Raw genomic sequence first — 18,452 nt, forward strand, 5'->3', positions numbered from 1 at the left:
GAAATGTATGCCCAAACTGTTCAAGATGTGGGGAGTTTGTCAGCTGATGCCGAACTGAAAACCTTTGGAAGAAGATTATGGTTGATGTTAGACAGCATGACAAGGACCAAATAGCTACATCCGTTACAAAGTCAGCTCCACCATCAGGCCCTAAAGTCAACAGGAAACAGCTTTCCCAATCCGATTTACCTCTGAAATGCCATATATCTGAGTGAAACAAGATATTCAATGTAGAAAAAATATGGCTGGACTTGATTTTATTAGTCAGAATTAACTGGATTGTGGAAGTGGTCTTTATATGAGGAAAATAGGACTTGTCAATCAAAGATGAGTCACTTCAGGCGGAGTAAAATATTATATTACTAAGTATTACATTACTGTTCTTTGGAATGACGCTGATCAATGAATTGTGAAACATGAATTAAGGAAGTGTGTATATAGTCATTTATTTAGACAAAATATTATAGAATTTTAATACTGGTAAATTATGTTATTATACTGGTCATTTATTGTTTTGACCAGCATTTTAAAATCAGTGCATCCTTTGTGTTCATCTTTTAGATATTATTGGAAAACTAAAATAAAAATATCAATACATTTATATTTCATTAAATAAAATGATAAATATTAGTGCAGTCTATTCCAATATTCACTGTACCATCAATTAAACAAGATACTATGATAAAGCAATTAAACGGCTGTAAAATTAGACTGATTTACCTCAATCTCACCTTTGTAGTCTTTTCGGTACTTTTATGTACGTCTGTTTTTCACTCGTTACTATCATTTCAGCCTGTGCCCATACAGATGTGTGTGGTAAAGTGCAGTAGTGATTATCCAGTTAAAAAAATCTCTTTTAAGTTGACACACCATCCTTTATTAAAATTTGTGTATAGGTGTGTATGTGTGTGTGTGTGTGAAGCAGAGAGAGGTGGCTAGAGATTTCCACATGGCCTGAATCTGAATGTGAAACACATGTTGATGTGTGGGTGGGAGTGTGAGGAGAATATGTGAAGGTCCATGTCTAAGTGTGTGAGAACACCCCACTCTACCATCTGCAGGAATAGTTAATAATGTGTGTGTGTGTGTGTGTCACAGAACGTTTCTTCATCTACATCTTCTCACATACTTTGATCCCCATCCGGATATTCTCCATGCAAATGGTGTTCAGCACCTCATCTATAGGGGTCAACACCGCATATGGACCATAATGCAATGGGGTTTGTGGGATTGACACCGAAGCTTTTGTTCTGAAACTTATGGATTGTATGCACTTGAGTATCTGAGTTTTACCTGAGCGTGTTGTCGATTGTTGTCTGTTTATTGCGGGATGGACAGTGGGAATGTGCGATCTGTGTGTGTGTGTGTGTGTGTGTGTGTAGTCTGCACTGTGTGACTGTATCCGTGGGTTTATAGTGTCTGGCAGAGAGTGGTGGTGCTGCAGATGGCAAGAGGTAAGGAGAGGTGTGTGGTTGCATTAATACGGCCTGCAATTCTCGTTAGCACTAATCAAGGGCTTCCTGTACAGAGAGAAGCCTGGGTTCACCTTCCCAAGCCCTGCCAACAGCACACTCTCTGCCTCTCCTTACATAAACACGCACACACCCACTCTAACTCTCCCCCCGGGTTCCACAGAAACATATGCTATGTTCCGAATAACATGCTAGCATACTAGTCTTGCTATTGGTGCACAATAGCAAGACTATGTAGTGTGTATACTTGACAAAAGTATGCAGAAGATTTGTTTGCAGGGAATGACCTACTACGTTTGCAGTGTAAACTGCAAAAGCGGACATTAAACAGAATGATATATCCCATAAAGCATTGCACTTGACCTTGCATTTTCAGTTTGCAATTTAAATTTGCTTTGAAATTATGTGTATTGTTAAAGTGCTATACAAATACATGACTTGACTTAAGACATTTTTACACAAAATTTCCTTTAAAGAGGCAAAATAACCTTTTAAAGATGATAATTAGGTACCCTTCATCTCCAGTGTAATGAGGTCACGTAACAGCAATTTAGCAATACAGTCTTTTGATGAAAATATCCTTTAAATTTGTTTCATGTTTGTCATGTCATGTCAACATTAATTTTAGTCTAATTTCCTAACATTAATGTAGGCCTATATGTCTGATTAATCATGTACTGTAAGTATACGATGCATTTGTTTAATTAACCTGGCAGAAAAGTGATGTAAATTTTGTTAACATTGCCAAAATCAAAATAACTGATGATCATTAAAAATGTCTGTATTCCTATAGCTAGAATCTTAAATCAATTCAGTAAGTGCTTGTCAGCATAGATGTCTATCGTTGTTGCCATTTCCAGTACTTTACTGTTGTTCTGGCTCATCTGTTTCTTATTCAAGTGTGAAACAACAGGCCAGGGAAGTTTCTTATTTAGTGCAAAAAATTTAATACATGCTGAATGTACAGAGCATGCACATTCAGAAAACTCTGGTTGCATGTATTCAATGATTGAATATACGATGATTAATGCTTCCACTCACTATGACTGGCTCACTTCCCTTTCTGACTTCCTGGGCCTATTCTACAATCTCCCTTCCCAGTGTCTAGTTGTCTCTGCGTTCCACAAAATGAGTTGGAAAATGCAAAACTTTGAGAGAAATCTTTTCCATATTCATTCGGGCTCCCCACCCGCTTCATGTCTGCTAGCCAAGATGAGGTCTGTCTGGGTTGTCCCTGTGTGAACTCTGGCAGAGGTCACAACCTTTCGTCAGAATGGAGAAAGTGGACCACAGAGCATTAATTAAAACAAAAGACCTCTTTACAGTCATCCTGGCACAACAGGGAGGTGCAACTTATAGCCAGTGCACACATCCTGCACTTTCCCACACAATGACTTGGACTCACTTAGAACTGTCGGCCGCACAGCTTGTGACGTCAAGGCAAACATCTATATCAAAATAACAGCTCCTCTGCAAAGAAGAGGGCATGCATCATTAATGCAGCACACATAAAGTCGGAGGGGTGATAAAGCTCACCTCTTAGTATGTAAAACAATGACCGTGAGACTGTGAAGTATGTTATTCCAGTCTACTCTGTTAGTATTTTTCTTCCTAATGCTGTGCCTGTCTTCCCCTTTTCTGGATTCTTAAGTAAATGCTTGGGTTAAAAAGATTAATGTATTTAAGATGTGGAAATCAGGCTTGTGCGCCAGTCAGAACTGAATGAGAATGCCTTTCAGATTCTAACTGAATTCCTGAATTTAATTTTAGGTTGCAAACAACATGAAGAAATGCAATGACATTTTTTTCATTCGTTTATTTGAATGGGGCCAATAAAAATAAAAAATAAACATGAAATTCAAAGAAATGCTTATACCTAATTTTTAAATACTGTAGATGGGTTGGATGGATGGATGGATGGATGGATGGATGGATGGATGGATGGATGGATGGATTTATGGATGGATGGATGGATGGATAGGAATCAATGGAGGGATAGACAAACAGATATATAAATAAGACATTGAAATCATCATTATACTCACCAACCTCTTCCAGGTTTCCTTTTTTCTCACTCAGTTTTTCTTCTCTCCTTTCCTTTCTTCATTTAGGCCCTCTTTAATGCACTTTAATGATGTGTAGGGAGACACATTGATAGATAGATCGAGAGGGACAGAAGAGATTTGGTTTAACTTGGTTTTTTACTTCTTACTCTTTTGGCTGTACACTGCATGTGTGTATATGTGAAGTCCTTTATTTTTTTTTACAGTGCCCTGGGCTTTGCAATGGATAGCTTCCCCCACCCTCTTGTTCCGAATGACCACCCCCACCCCTATAGTGCTGAAACCCGGCCAGCCCCAGCTGTCTGTCCAGATGTGGGAGAGAAGGAGAGGCAACGTCCAACAGGGGATGAGGGCCTGAAACAGAAAAGGACTCCAGAGAGAATGGAGCAAAAAGAGAACCAAGACAGCAATAGAAAGAGAGGAAGATGGAGAGATGTCAAGGGGAAGTCTGAATTTGTTCCCAGGGTCTTTTAAGTGAAAGGTGGACAAGGAATGGAAAGGTGTCATGATGGCTTCCAATTCATCTCTGGATGGTTCCAAATGAGAGGATCAATGACACCAGACTGTGCCTTCTTCGAAAAGTCAACGCAATCAAGTCTGAACTCATGATCTCAGTGGAGTGGAACATCCCAGAGAACATAGACTTGGCATAGTCGTATCCATATAGTTGTTACTGCTTGCCTGTGCAGGTCCTTCCAGGCGGTCCTGATTTATGAACGGCCTCTGAGCTCTCACTGCATCCTGGAGGGGCTTTTTGATTAGAGATGGAGAGGAGAGGGCGAGTGCAAACACTCATGCATCCACTCACACACCCCAGCATTTGGTTCTAATTACACACAGGGTGACTCCAGGGCCGGGTGTCATCTAGAACACGGAGCTAGATTTACACTTGACATGTTTTATTCACACAGGTTGGTCCTGGCCTGGTAATTGCAACATATTATCTGGACTGGTTCATCAAAGGGACCAGCCTGCTACAGTAAACGTTTAAACGAACGACTCATATGGGTTGCAGACGAGAAATGTGCAGGGATTTATTAGCACAAAAAAAAGAGTGAACCAACAAGTACAGTCCAAATGCTGGGGTAAAAGAGGTGTTTGTGAAATGTTTGTGCTTTTTTTTTGAGGAATACTTGGAAATGACCTCTGTTTTTGCAGAACAGGACTGAGATTTGATCAGCCATCATTTGGGGACAGTAAATTAGGTCATGTTTAAACCAATCTTGAAATAAAAAATGTGGCACATCAGATGAAAATATCGCTTCTGTTATGGTTGTGAGCCAAAGGCTACCCCTTGCTGCTTTAACAGGAGTGTTAATATGTGAAGCCAGTAAACACGCCAGTGGAATCAGAGAGTTAAACACACTGCCCTGCACTTAATGCACTGAAGGCCTTAATTCATAGCAATGAATTGAAATTTAGGGGAGATACAGTAATTATGTTAATGTGTACATCAGGGTTGTGCATTAAGTTAGAACTGAACTGATCATTTCCTAAGTTCACTTCCTAAATTTGAGTTCAGGTGGGAAACAAGATCTGGAATTGCAGTGAAAAAACTGAAGGAGGATTAAAATTAATTAAAATTAATTGGATAACTAATTTTTAACTATAAAATTCTGACAGACAGACGAATGGATGCATGGATGATAGATAGATAGATAGATAGATAGATAGATAGATAGATAGATAGATAGATAGATAGATAGATAGATAGATAGATAGATAGATAGATAGATAGATAGATAGATAGATAGATAGATAGATAGATAGATAGATAGATAGATAGATAAATAGATATAAACCAGCTCCACTACATGTGATCCATCTGGAGCTCAGTCGTATGCACGCTAAACATCTTTAATGAAAGAGAGAGGTTCTCCATGAACTGGGACTTTTACAGTCTAATCCTACTGTAATGAGTTGGGTTGCGTTACATTTAGTGTCCGCCCCCCACGGCAGTCTGCTCGAGCCCCCCAAAGAGCATGACATCAGAGTACAAGCTAAGACTGGAAATGCGGCAGATCCCGCCACACGCAACATGCGAGATGCAACCCTCGACACGTACGATGCACACCATGCCACCGGGAAACCCAGGGACACAGCGGCACGAGCTTGATGGACAAACCAGACCACCACACACACATGTACATTCTTGCGAGAGGAAAATTGTAACAGTCAGTCCTGTACAGTAAAATAGAATGGTGCACCTTCATTGTTCTGGCCTCTGGCCTCTGGCCTAGCTTCCTGACATCTTCCGTTTGGGCTCGCACACAGATGGCCATGGATGTACAGGAACAAGTGCGTCTACTCCGCCTGTCTAGAATAGTATAGATACTCATATGTGGCCAAGGAGAGGTAAAGGACTTCTTGCTGAGCTGGTGTGTGTGACGCTATTAGTGTAATACTGCCCATATACCCTTAGATTAGATGAATCACGTTATCTCATGCAGGGAGCATTCTATTTCAGGAAAACTCATGGAGACACTTAATGCACATGTTTTTATGTAAGTTTGTGAGGAGTCGCGGGGGTGTCACTGTCTGACAGGATGCATGGGTCAACTGTCTACGTGTGAGTGCAGCCGGGCCTGGGCCAGCAGGTCAGGGTTGGGCAGCCCACAGGAAATGGCCAAGACATTCTGGCCCAGTGCAGGGGGACTTAACCCTTGAACTGCCGGATTGGACAGGCTCTTACTGTTGCCAGAACAGAGACTCCAAACTCCAAACTTTTCGAACTGAGCTACAGTGCAGTTTTTATTTAACTTTTCTTTTATCAGAATTACAGTAAAAACTGTAATAATGTGAAATATAATTACAATCAGTGTTATTTTAATATTAATAATATACTGTCATAGTTTTTGTTAATATTATGGTTCATATTTTATTTATTTATATATAAACATATTTTTTATTTAGTAGTTTTATTTATTTTGGTATTTCAGTTTAAACAAAATGAAAAGAAAAATTCTGAAATATATATATATATATATATATATATATATATATATATATATATATATATATATATATATATATATATATATATATATATATGTATGTATATAATTTTTAGTTAAAATGTATTTTATTTTAAAGTTTCTTTATGATATAAGTTTTAGATAACGATAATAACCCTAATTACAATTTAAAATGTAATTTATTCCTGTGAGGCAAATCAGAATTTTCAGCAGCCATCACTTCAGTCTTAAGTGTCCCATGATCCTTCAGAAATCATTCTCAACACATTCCTTTATGAATACAGCTCTACAGTCCTTTTTGCCAATTTAGTACCTTTTATACAACATCCTTACTGTATAAAAATTTGATTTTTAAAAATCATAGTCACCTCAAATTTTTGAATGGTGATATTGCATAATAGCATATTGGAGCATTCGTGTATCCATAATCACAGGAACAAACACAAGTCCTCATAAGAATGTTTGGTATTTTCTTTCTAATTTTAGTCTCTTAGTGCTCCTCCTCACCCTGGGTGTGACAGTCCAGCCTTTCAGACTGGAAACAATGTGGAGCAGCACCTTCCCCATGTAATGCAGCACCTCTGTGTCCCCAGCCCTCTCTAGAGTGCAGTACAGAAGGGGGGACTGTAGCGCGCCTGTGGTCATGAGGACACTTTGCACTGGAATATGGGGACAGGAAGTGACTCTCAGAATGTAGAAATGTGCCACCGTCATCCTGCAGAACATGTTTACGTTGTTCCGTCTAAATGATTTTTATAAATAGGTCACGGCTGAGTCACTCACATCAGTACTTCAGGATACGCGTCTGCTTACTTCCTGGTGCCACACAGAGGGTATCGCTGCTCAAGAGCTCCCTAGATAGCGGGCTAAACTTAAGCAGGGCTCATCCTGTTTTGGGATTCTGCTGTAACCTTGAGCATTTTGACTTTCCTGCATCTGTCAGCTGTTATCATTCCAGCGTCGTGTTTGTACCCCACACCACGATGTTAGCCGGTCACTCTGATACTTTACGAGCAACTGTTTGTTTCTGAGGGAGACGTTCTTGACCGTATAATGTGTGCATTCGTGTCCATCTTATCGATGGCTGCGTTCCAACTCTCTGCTTTAGCCAAAGAGGGCTTTCTTGGATTCACATCCCTCTTCAGCCAAACACAAACACACACGTCCGGCCAGCCTGACCCAAGCTGTCTCTCCGCCTGCGAGTGCCAGACGCACACACACACACACACACACACACACGCCCTGGACCCTCCTGCTCTTCCCACGTTCCTCCTCTCCCTCTCCTTCTCTTCCCTGTTCTTCTCTCTTCTCTGCTTGCGTTTCCTTCTCTCCCTTCCTCTGCCTCAGCACCCTTGTACATCTCATTGTCTCTGGTCTCTTCATCTTTCTCCACTTCCTGTGTCTTGCACCCCGTGCCCTCTCACGCCCCCTGTTTCAAGCTCCCCCTGTTTCTCTCCACATCTCTCTCTCTTCGCGACGTGACTTTTAGCACAGACATTGGGGCCGCTGCCAGTAATCTGGGGCAGAGAGATGAGCAGACAAACACACACACACACATACACAGACACATGTAGATATAATAGAGAACAGTCTAGGATTGTAGGACTTTAAGGAATATTTAAGGAATATTTTAGATTTGACTCCATCAACAGAGTCTGCGGCCTACTTTTGGTTACTCCTGCAAATTGCTAACAATAACACTCCACGAAAACAAGCATTGTGTTTATACATTTGGAACAGCCATGGCCATTGTAGACATGTTTTACAAAGTGAGGGATGTCAACTTTTTTTCTAATTTTATTTTTAGTGTTATTTCATTGCTTTACATATGTATATTTATAAAAATGTATATATGTTTAATATATGTTAATATTGCATGTTGTTACATATATGTTTATATTTAACAAAGTATACATAGTACGGTATGTATATTAAATATGCATTACATTGCATGAAAGGTGAAAATGTATCCATTACCCATCTGTTTTATCAGTATGTTTTCTGGGAAACTAATGATTGCTAGTGCCATCTTTCACTTTTTGTCTAAGCAATAGAAGCACTTTAGTCTAACCATTAGACCTCACTATGTTGTTGCAATGGCTTTTCCATTTTAAAGATATTTTAACAATGTAACCATAAGCTTTCCTCACCCCACTTGTATTTATTTTGCACAAAAAAAAAGTTCTCATGACAGTTCACATGGTTTCCCATCCTTACTGAGTTATGAATTGTCTCTCACTTTGACTGGCACTGTCTGTGTCTGCTTTCTGTGCTTTCTGTCCATCTCTCAGCTTTACTCTGTAACACAGACACTGTTAATGAGCCAGACATTCAGTTTTAATGAGAGAGAGTCATGTCCCATAACAGGCTTCGAAGCTATGAATCTAGAATTACTTTGTGCTGTTTTTCCTGAGTTGCATGAATCAAAAGACTGACGTGATATTGAGAACGGAGAAGTGAGAGAAAAACATTTTTGAGAATGAAAGAGAAAGAAATGATCAAGCCACAGCTGGCACATGGTCATTCACATGGTCCCTGTAGAGGAAGGAATCTCCCTTTGGTTTCAAAGAAGAAAGAGAGAAAGTGAATGTGTATCGATCACTCAACAGATTTGAGACACATTTGAAACAATCTTAGATAGTCTAGAACAGAGCAACATTTCATTTCATTTAAAAGTCTGTAGAGTCATCCTCTACATTATCAGCTGAGACTGAATCCATAGTGAAGCTCATCGCTCTCCGTTCACCCAAACACTGGACAGTTAGTATTACTAATGAAAGCTCTAATCTCCGTTTCCACCAAACACACACTCCCTCTCCTCCTTTTTGATACACGTTCACAGAGACACATGTTCTTGAAGTCTGTCATCATTTTAACATCGGTTCTGCTGACCGATGTTCTGAAGTCAACATGTCCCCAAATTACTAATATAAAAGAAATGTACAGCTCAAATAAGCTGTTATCGAAAATCACACTCCTCCATGAGATATTTCAGCACCGCACCCGACTTTCTCGGATCTTTGTGAGATAACATAAATTTCACAATCTCACAAATAGAGATCAGTATGATCGTTCATGTGTGATTCTTCTTCTTTTCAGTCCACTGGGACACTTAAAAAAAAATTATGTTGTTTCTTAACTTAAAAAATATCTACTTTTCTTTTATTATTGACATTTTGAATGAAATGTAAAATGTTTATATTACAATAATTGTGCTGCCTTTTTACAGTCATTAGGATTTTTGGGAATAATTTAGTATAATCACTTTAATCACTTTATGTTCTAAGCTAAATGACTGCCAGCTAACTTTTTGTGCAAGTAACAAAAAAAAATTCTCCTAATAAGTGAAAATTATCTTATCATTACACATTAAACCAAATTTATTCTACAAGGTCATGATAAGGTACATCTTAAAATGAACTTTCTTCCTCTTTCAAAGGGCCCTCTAACACCCACGTCCACATTCTACCTTGTTCCGTGCCCTTGTAATGTGGCGAACGGATGGGCGCGTTTCTTAAAAATGTGTGACTATGTTGCCTAAAGAATAACACCCGAGTCGAGAGCTTTCGCACATTTCTTTGCAGATACACCAACACCTTTCCAGCACAGATAGGGGTAGAGAAAGTGATAGAGGAGATGATAGCCCTGCACTAACTTCACACACTCTGAGATCACTGCACTTCACTGACCGTCTCTGACCCGATCCTGGCTGATCTAACAGTACCAAAGTCCTACTTCTCCTCAATACACTCGTATGCATCAGCACTTTCACATATATTCTTTATAGTAAAAGGATTATACATTATTATACAGGCTCACTCATTCCACTCCAAGCATGAGTAATGTGAAAGTAGAGATCTGAATGTGGCCTAGTAAAGGTGTGTGTGTGTGTATTCTCTGTACAGTCAAGCAGGGGCTCCCATAGGTTTACTGGCCTCGGGCCCCTCAATACAGCACAGTCTGGACATGTACAATCTGCTTTGCAACTCCGACGTCATTATTCGTGTGCATCTCAGTGCTGCAGCATTACTTATACACTCTTCTCTCTCGTTCTTCTTAAGTATCTGTGTGCAACTCTGTGTGAACATTCTGTGTGGAAAAAGAAAACAGGTAACAGTGTGTTTGCGCATGATAATGCAGTAAGTGTTCAAAAACACAATCTCTCAGTTGTTTTGACACAACTCCTCTGGTAATTTCACAGGATGGGTGGTTCTGTATGGGTAGGTACCCACAGATGTGTGTCAGTCATAAGACCGGAAGTGGCGCTGGAAGTTTACACAACTCACACATTCACACTCCCACCCTTTACTCTTTAAAACACACACACACACACACACACACACACACACACACACACACATTGATTGCATATGTTGCTTTGTGTGGCACATGTGGTTGTTTACTGTGTAGCTACAAACCTTGTTTATGTTTTTTTACACCTTACAAAGTGTGTTTGAGTAGTTTATCCAAAACATGTCCATTGTTTACATTAATGTCAAGATTTTTAGGTTCAAATCTATGTAAATGTATAATAATTTAAGGCAATATTTCTTTGAACTTGTCACCATTATATATAAATGTTCAAAATGGTCCTACGTTGGGAGAATTCAAATATCCAATGTTCGCTCTAAATTTGCATTTGGTCATAAAAGTTGCATGCATAATTTTAAATGGTATGTAGCAACCGGCGAGTTCTACAGAACGGGAATCCCTCTGCTTTGCATGACTGCTTAAGATGCCAGAAATGACTTCACAACCAAGCCAACAGCTTTTAGGTAGTGAAAAAAAAAAAAAAAAATTAAGGAGCTGTTAACGAAGAACATTTGCTGCTTTTCCATTGTTCTTCTTTGTAAAGTACCATTAGACTGACATGTTTGACTGCTGCGGTCATGTCATTATTATAAAAAACATATATATATATATGGGAATGTTAGTGTTATTATTTATGCATTTAGCAGACGCTAGCAACTTACAGTGCATTCAGGCTAACAATTTTTAGCTAACATGTGTTCCCTGGGAATCAAACCCACAACCTTGCGCTGCTAACACAATGCTCTACTTGAGCCACAGGAACACTGTTAAATGTTTTGATAAACATTTTAAATATATATATATATATATATATATATATATATATATATATATATATATATATATATATATATATATATATATATATATATATATATATATATATAACACTAACTAAAACATTTAGGGAAAAAGGATACATGATTGATGAATAAGTAATGTTTTGTGCTTAAATTTTGAGACCAGATAACTTTGAACTAACTTCTATTAATGTTATATATATATATATATATATATATATATATATATATATATATATATATATATATAAAGAATAAGTTGTAAATACAATAAAGGAAATACTATTTCATTCTTTCGAATTAAAAATTCTATTTTTAATGTAATGTGAATCGGTGAATGCGGTTTCTTTGCAAATTGTGAAATTTACTATCAATTTCTGAGTAAAAATTGTTTCTACATCAATAAAAAAAAAATCAGTGTACTATAATACTATACAATAACATTTCCATTTGCAACTTATGCAATCAACCACTGCTGTAAGTTAGTTACTGTGGTTACATGCACAAATGTGGTAGTGCACACCGTGGTGCAACATTAGCAAACCATTTTTGCAACCATACTGCATCTTTTTCATTACCACACTCAACTCCTCTTTTCTCAGTTACCAACTCATTCTTTTCATCCTCAAACCCCTCCGTCTTCCTCTTTATGGCACAGGCTGCTGTGTGCATGACGGCTTGGCTAAGAGAGAGACAGCGGTGAGAAGCACCGCTAATACATTACAATCAGAGAGTGTGAGGTTTTCTTCAAATGAAAACACGGAGAGATGAATTTTCCAGCTCCCGGGGAGGAAAAGCACACTGTGAAAACTTAAAGAGAATTGGGAAAGAGAGGAGACCAGCAACTTGGAGCTGGAACAATGCATATCAAGTTTTCCTGAGATTTTTCTCAATTTGCATTTGTATATTGCTGTGTTTTGATGTGATGTCAACCATTCAAACCTGTTACCAAGTTAAGAAAAATAAATCATTACCAAACTAATGTTTCCTTTCTGCCAAATAAGGTTTATCAGTAGCTACAAACTTTTCTTTTTCTTTTTTTTTTTTTTTATAAATTGTTTTTAAAATCTTAAAAGTTATTTAATATTTACTAGAGCATGGTTGCAAAAAAAATAGTAATAATAGTAATATCATGTATGGTTTACAGTCCAATTTTTCTGAAGGAGTGTTTGAGAGCGTGTTTGTGGAAAGTGCAATGCACACACCCTGTTTCTGTGTGCAAGCATCTTTGGGCTGTTTTGTGGAGCATGCTGTGTTGGTAGAGTTTATTCAGCCCAGGGTCTTGCTGTGTGAGATGTGATTCTATCAGCACAATACGCCCTTTACCCTCAAACGCCATACTAGTCCAAGGACAGTTCCTCCAGTGAAACCTGCAGATGTGTGTCTCTATGTCTTCCTGAAAAAAATTATCTAACAATAAAATAGACACAAATATTTGTTGTCAGTATGAATATAAAGGTCATCCAATTGCCTTTTTTACAGACATGTTAATATGCTGCTATAAGGGTTTGTTTACTGTGTGTTGTACGCACTGCTAAGTTCAGACTGTTTGTGTGATGCAAACATGGCAGAACTCTGTGCCCTATGACATTATCTGACATGGGCACGGGGCACCACTCATTACATGACACCAGATACTTCAGAACTCTGGCATTTGAGTTGCGATGACACCCAGTGGCAGGAGGCAAGGGCGATATGCCAGAGAATCCAGCCTGGGCACTCTGATCCGCAGCCCTTCAGGGTGGCTCTGTTAGCAAAAACATTATCCTTGTTGAATATATGAGAAAGAATGTGGGGAAACAGAATGCATTCACCAGCAAGATCCTCTTAAAAAAATAATAATAAAGTAACATAAAAATTACACATATTTTAATTAAATTAATGAATGTTTAATGTTTGTAATTAAAAATTATTAAAACATTTTATTTTATATAAATTTAATTATACATGTGTGTAATAAAAATTATATTATGAAATTATATTCACGTAAATTATATTAGATACAGATAGATTTTTTTATAATATAATTCCTATATACAATATAATTAAATATATATGTATGCCTTGACTATGCTCTGGTTATTATTCAAACACTCCCAAATGATAATAATTTTATTTCTTTAATACATTAGATTATAAAAATATGTAGCCTTTGAAGTAAAAAAAAGTAGCCTTAGAAGTCAATATATTTCTTGTTGGGTTTCTTAAATTAAATTAAATTAAATTAAATTAAATTAAATTACAATTCAATTACAATTTCTAAAATCATGATAATTTTCTTTCATAAAGATATAAATGTATATATATATATATATATATATATATATATATATATATATATATATATATATATATACATACATATATATATATATATATATATATATATATATATATATATCAAATTGAATTCATATATTTCTAAAATGATGAGTTTTTCTTTTAAAAAGACATTAGATTATAAATAGAAAGAAAATGGCCTCAGAAGTCAACATATTGTTGGATTTTTATAATTGATTGTATTAAATTAACCGAATTAAATAAAAAATAATATTGTATTTCAGTAATTACTCAATAATTAAATGTAAAAAATTAACAGCCCTAATAAAGAAGGAAATTATATCCGTTCCTCTCGTACGAAGGCAACACGTGGTACGCAAGGGTTATCAAAACTGCTTTTTTTAAATCAGAAAACATCTGTGTTTAATGTAAATATATGTTTTGCCAGTCGCATAAATGGGTCTTTCAAAGGTGACTAACTCTCTTAAGTATGCAGATTGAATTCATCAGTGTAAAGAGTACAAATCAGAGCTCATTGTAATTTGCCTTAACACGTTGAAGCCCTTAAAGTTCAGGGTCTTGGCTGCAAACCTTTAACAGATGGCGTCTCAGATCTCAGTTCTGAAGAGTTACATTTATTCTGCTGAAACTCCTGGAACCGCTCCTCCTGTCTGCCCTTACTTGTTTTTATAAACTTTTTGTGACTTCATTACAGATCTATAAATTGGACTGTGTTATTACCACCACCCCTCCACATCTCAATAAGCCACACGTGGCAGAGTCCTGGATGTGATTACGTTGCTGATATTTCCAAGAAATACGTTCTCCAGCGCTGTCAAAATGTTAACCGAGAGATGATCAAGTGTTTGTCTGTAGTATTAAGGAGTTGTTGGTTTCAAGGTGTTTTCAGATGTGTTCTGGGAGGATTTCTGCATTGACTCCAGCTGACAGAGTAAATGATATGAAGAATGTGGATCTTTGTAAGTTATGAGATTCATTCAGAATTTCTCTCGTCTTTCTTCTGGACTGAACTCAGCTGGTTAGCTGCACTCTAGTCCAGATTGGAGTATCTGACTCTTCTTCACATTCAATTCAAGCCAATCACCGCCAATACAAACACAGCCTGATGACCCACATCTCCATTAACAGAAATAATACAGTTTCTGATAATAATGTAAATTATAAATACACAATATATATATATATATATATATATATATATATATATATATATATATATATATATATATATATATATATGTCTGCATTATAATAAAGTATATTCATTTGAACTAGTATTTTGCATAGAAACTACATTAAATATGGACTGAAATTCAAAGAAATCCATATTACTCATTTTAAGGTTATATAGAGACAGACTGATAGATAGATAGATCATAAAAAACATCATGAACTTTCAGTGAGTTCTTTTATTGCCAAGATGATTCAGATATTAAATGAAGAAAAATGACCTTTTCACAATGGCTTTTAAAACAATTAAAAGCCTAATCAAAGTCATTCATTACAATTTTGAAATTAAAGAACAATATTTTTATATCCCACAAATGAATTTTATATAAAAATCTTATAAAACATTTGACATGCAATAAATACATTCATTTCAGTAAAAGCATTTCCATTAAAGAAAAAAGGACGAAGGAAAACTATCGACAACAAAATTTAAAAATGAACTGCTCAAATTTTTTTTTTTTTTTATGTAAATCTAGCAAGAAAGCACTTGAAAGTGGCATATTAAATTGTGTTATATTTGAAACAAGTTCAGAATAAGAAGTAATGGTGATCAGTGATATCAAAGCAGACCTGCTGGTGTATGACTTGGCTGGAGAGTAATGGCAACATTCACAGTGAGCTGGGTGGTTGAGTCTTCTTTTACACTGTTCACACTGTTTTTTGTACTTTTAAATACCTACAATTGTTTTAAGTGTTTGGTTGGTGTCTGGTTAATGTACTGGCCCTTTTTTATGTTCTTTACCACGACTTCACCCCACTTTTATAGTCCTCATCATACCACATACTGCAGCTTAAGATTAACAAGCTTCTTCTGGATGGTCTTTTTCTTGCTTCATCTCGTAAGTAACACTGGCTGGGTTTAAGTAATGGCTTTTTAAACTCAAAGTGACACTCCAAAAGGAGCAGGGCAGCCTAATTAAATCTGACCTAATCTGGAGCAGAGAGAGGGACAGGGCTGACTGCCATCCAGCTGCAAGCGTGTGTGGTCAGGCATGATTACAGCGGCACGGTCCTATCAGGCAGGTGCTTTACTGACGTTCTCTTTTGTTTACATGTTTGGTTGCGCTCTACAGAATTTTTTTGCATACCTTCTTGAGGATGATAAATGCAAACAGAGCTCAAGACTGTGTGGCCTGGACTCTCACTGGTTCGGGTCTCTGCTTCCAGAGTTTTAGCTGCGCTCCAATCTAAACATGCAGAAGGAAACGCTGGTAGCTGCTGAAGCTCACTGCCAGCACAAAGACAGGCTGTTCCTGTCACACTGAGATGAGGTGATCATTTAAGGGCCTTGTGAAAGAATACTGATAGCTGGAGTATAAGTGTCGCAATGTGATCCAGCGCCAGTGCCACTCCGAGAAAACAACTTAAACTTGACGCTCTCAGATATGTTTCTCTGCTTGCTGTTTAGCGATCCATTGCAAGGTCAGGAACATAAGAAGACGGAGTTGTTTCTAAAATCAGTCCCACATGCTGATAGAAAATGATATGTCATAAAAGTTATTCCTGCATGCTTTGTGCACTTATGAAAAATCTATGAAAGAACCAACATAAAGAAGCATTTCAGCCCCAATGAGTTCTTAACGTGAATGGGTCCATGACAAATAATCATGTCTGAGATTATTTAAAATTTACTTATTTTACATCTAGTATTATTTACTAGATTTTACAAATCTAACATTATAAAGGTGTCTCTATCAAGTAAAAAATACTAAAATATTTTCCTTACACCTTAAATACATTTGAACGCATTTTTTTTAGCTTCTACTTAAATATGCATAACAAAATAAAACCCAAATTCCCAGTAATTTCTTATTCTGTTCTTATTCATGTTCTTATCATTGAATTTGTTTACATTTTGATTTATTGTAGCAAAGCACATTTTGAAAAAAACAACTTTTAAAGGTGCTATAAAAAAAAAACAGAAAATTATTGCATTATTATTATTATTATTACAGAACCCCTTATTAATGTATAATTATTGTACGATAATATAATTATTATTATTGAATTTTTATTTTTTAGACTACAGTCTCCAGATAGAAATTCCAAAACGATGGATGTTAGTTCATAGAAAATAATTAATTTTTTCACTCAAATGAATTCAAAACAGACAGAATTCAAAAGAATAAAAAAAAGCACTGAGGTTACTGTATGTATAAAAATACCTTTCTATTGTATTTTTTGATAACTATAATAGATCCAGACAATCATCAGATCATGTCATTGAACGATATATGGTTGTAAGTTGAACAATCAATATAATAACAGAACCTTTCCTTCTTTCTTTCTGTTTTAATGTGCCATATTGAGATTCCCCCTCAGATTCAGTAGAAGGCATGAATATCTATGGGACCAAGCTGAAATTGTTCAATCCTTGACATTTTGGCCTTACTGGCAAGTCTTGTATGAGTATGTAAAGTTCCCTTTTATAAGGTCAGCTTTCTTTAATCACAAAGTTCCTCTTTTATCTGTGTCTTTGGTATATATTTATAGCTATTTTGTCAGATAATGTTTATAAAGCCCTTGTTACCCCGCGGAGGATATGAGCACAGGCTTTTAAGCTCACTCTGGAACTCGATTGGGGCATGAAGAAAAAGAGAGTAGTTATTCACATAAACATTTAGACATCTGTCTTCTTCAGCATGAAAACAGCTGGACGCCACTTCATCAGAGGTGTGGGCAAGAGCTGAGCATTGTGGGTCATGCTATAAGAGCTGAGATTGGGAAAGAGTGTAGTGAATGAAGGGAGGAGATTGAGTGGGAAGAAGGAAGGAGTGGCACGAATCAGAAGAGAACTGAGAAAGATAGTCACTGAAGTCATGATTCAAACATCAAGCCACAAAAATGGCGATGTGAAACAGATGAATGTGAAATCATATCAAAACGCCCTCACTCCCTATCAAACAATGAGACGGACAGATGCATTGTGGGTCAAGACATCCCACAATCATTCCACATGCCCCCAGATGACTCATTGCAGATTGCTGAAAATGAGTCAAGATGAACAAATTATGTTCAATCTGGGAGAGAAAAATTAGGGTAAAAGTTGCAAAATGTTCAGAGCTCCAGCTGTATGAAGGAAGTGAGTGACGCTAGTTTATCGATAAGCATTTCTAAGAACCTGTGGAGATTATCTCTGAGAGAGGATATGCAGAACTGACATTTATGCTACCAACGTCCTTCCTGAATTTAATCAGACCTCTTGTGAATCCACAACAGAAATTCTTCATTCTGTTTTTGATTAATAAATACGTTAGATCGTGTTCTAAATGTTCTAAGAGTATATCGGTCCCTTCTATA

This window comes from Carassius gibelio, chromosome A15 (genome assembly GCF_023724105.1).
Source record: "Carassius gibelio isolate Cgi1373 ecotype wild population from Czech Republic chromosome A15, carGib1.2-hapl.c, whole genome shotgun sequence".
NCBI classification, from domain to species: domain Eukaryota; kingdom Metazoa; phylum Chordata; class Actinopteri; order Cypriniformes; family Cyprinidae; genus Carassius; species Carassius gibelio.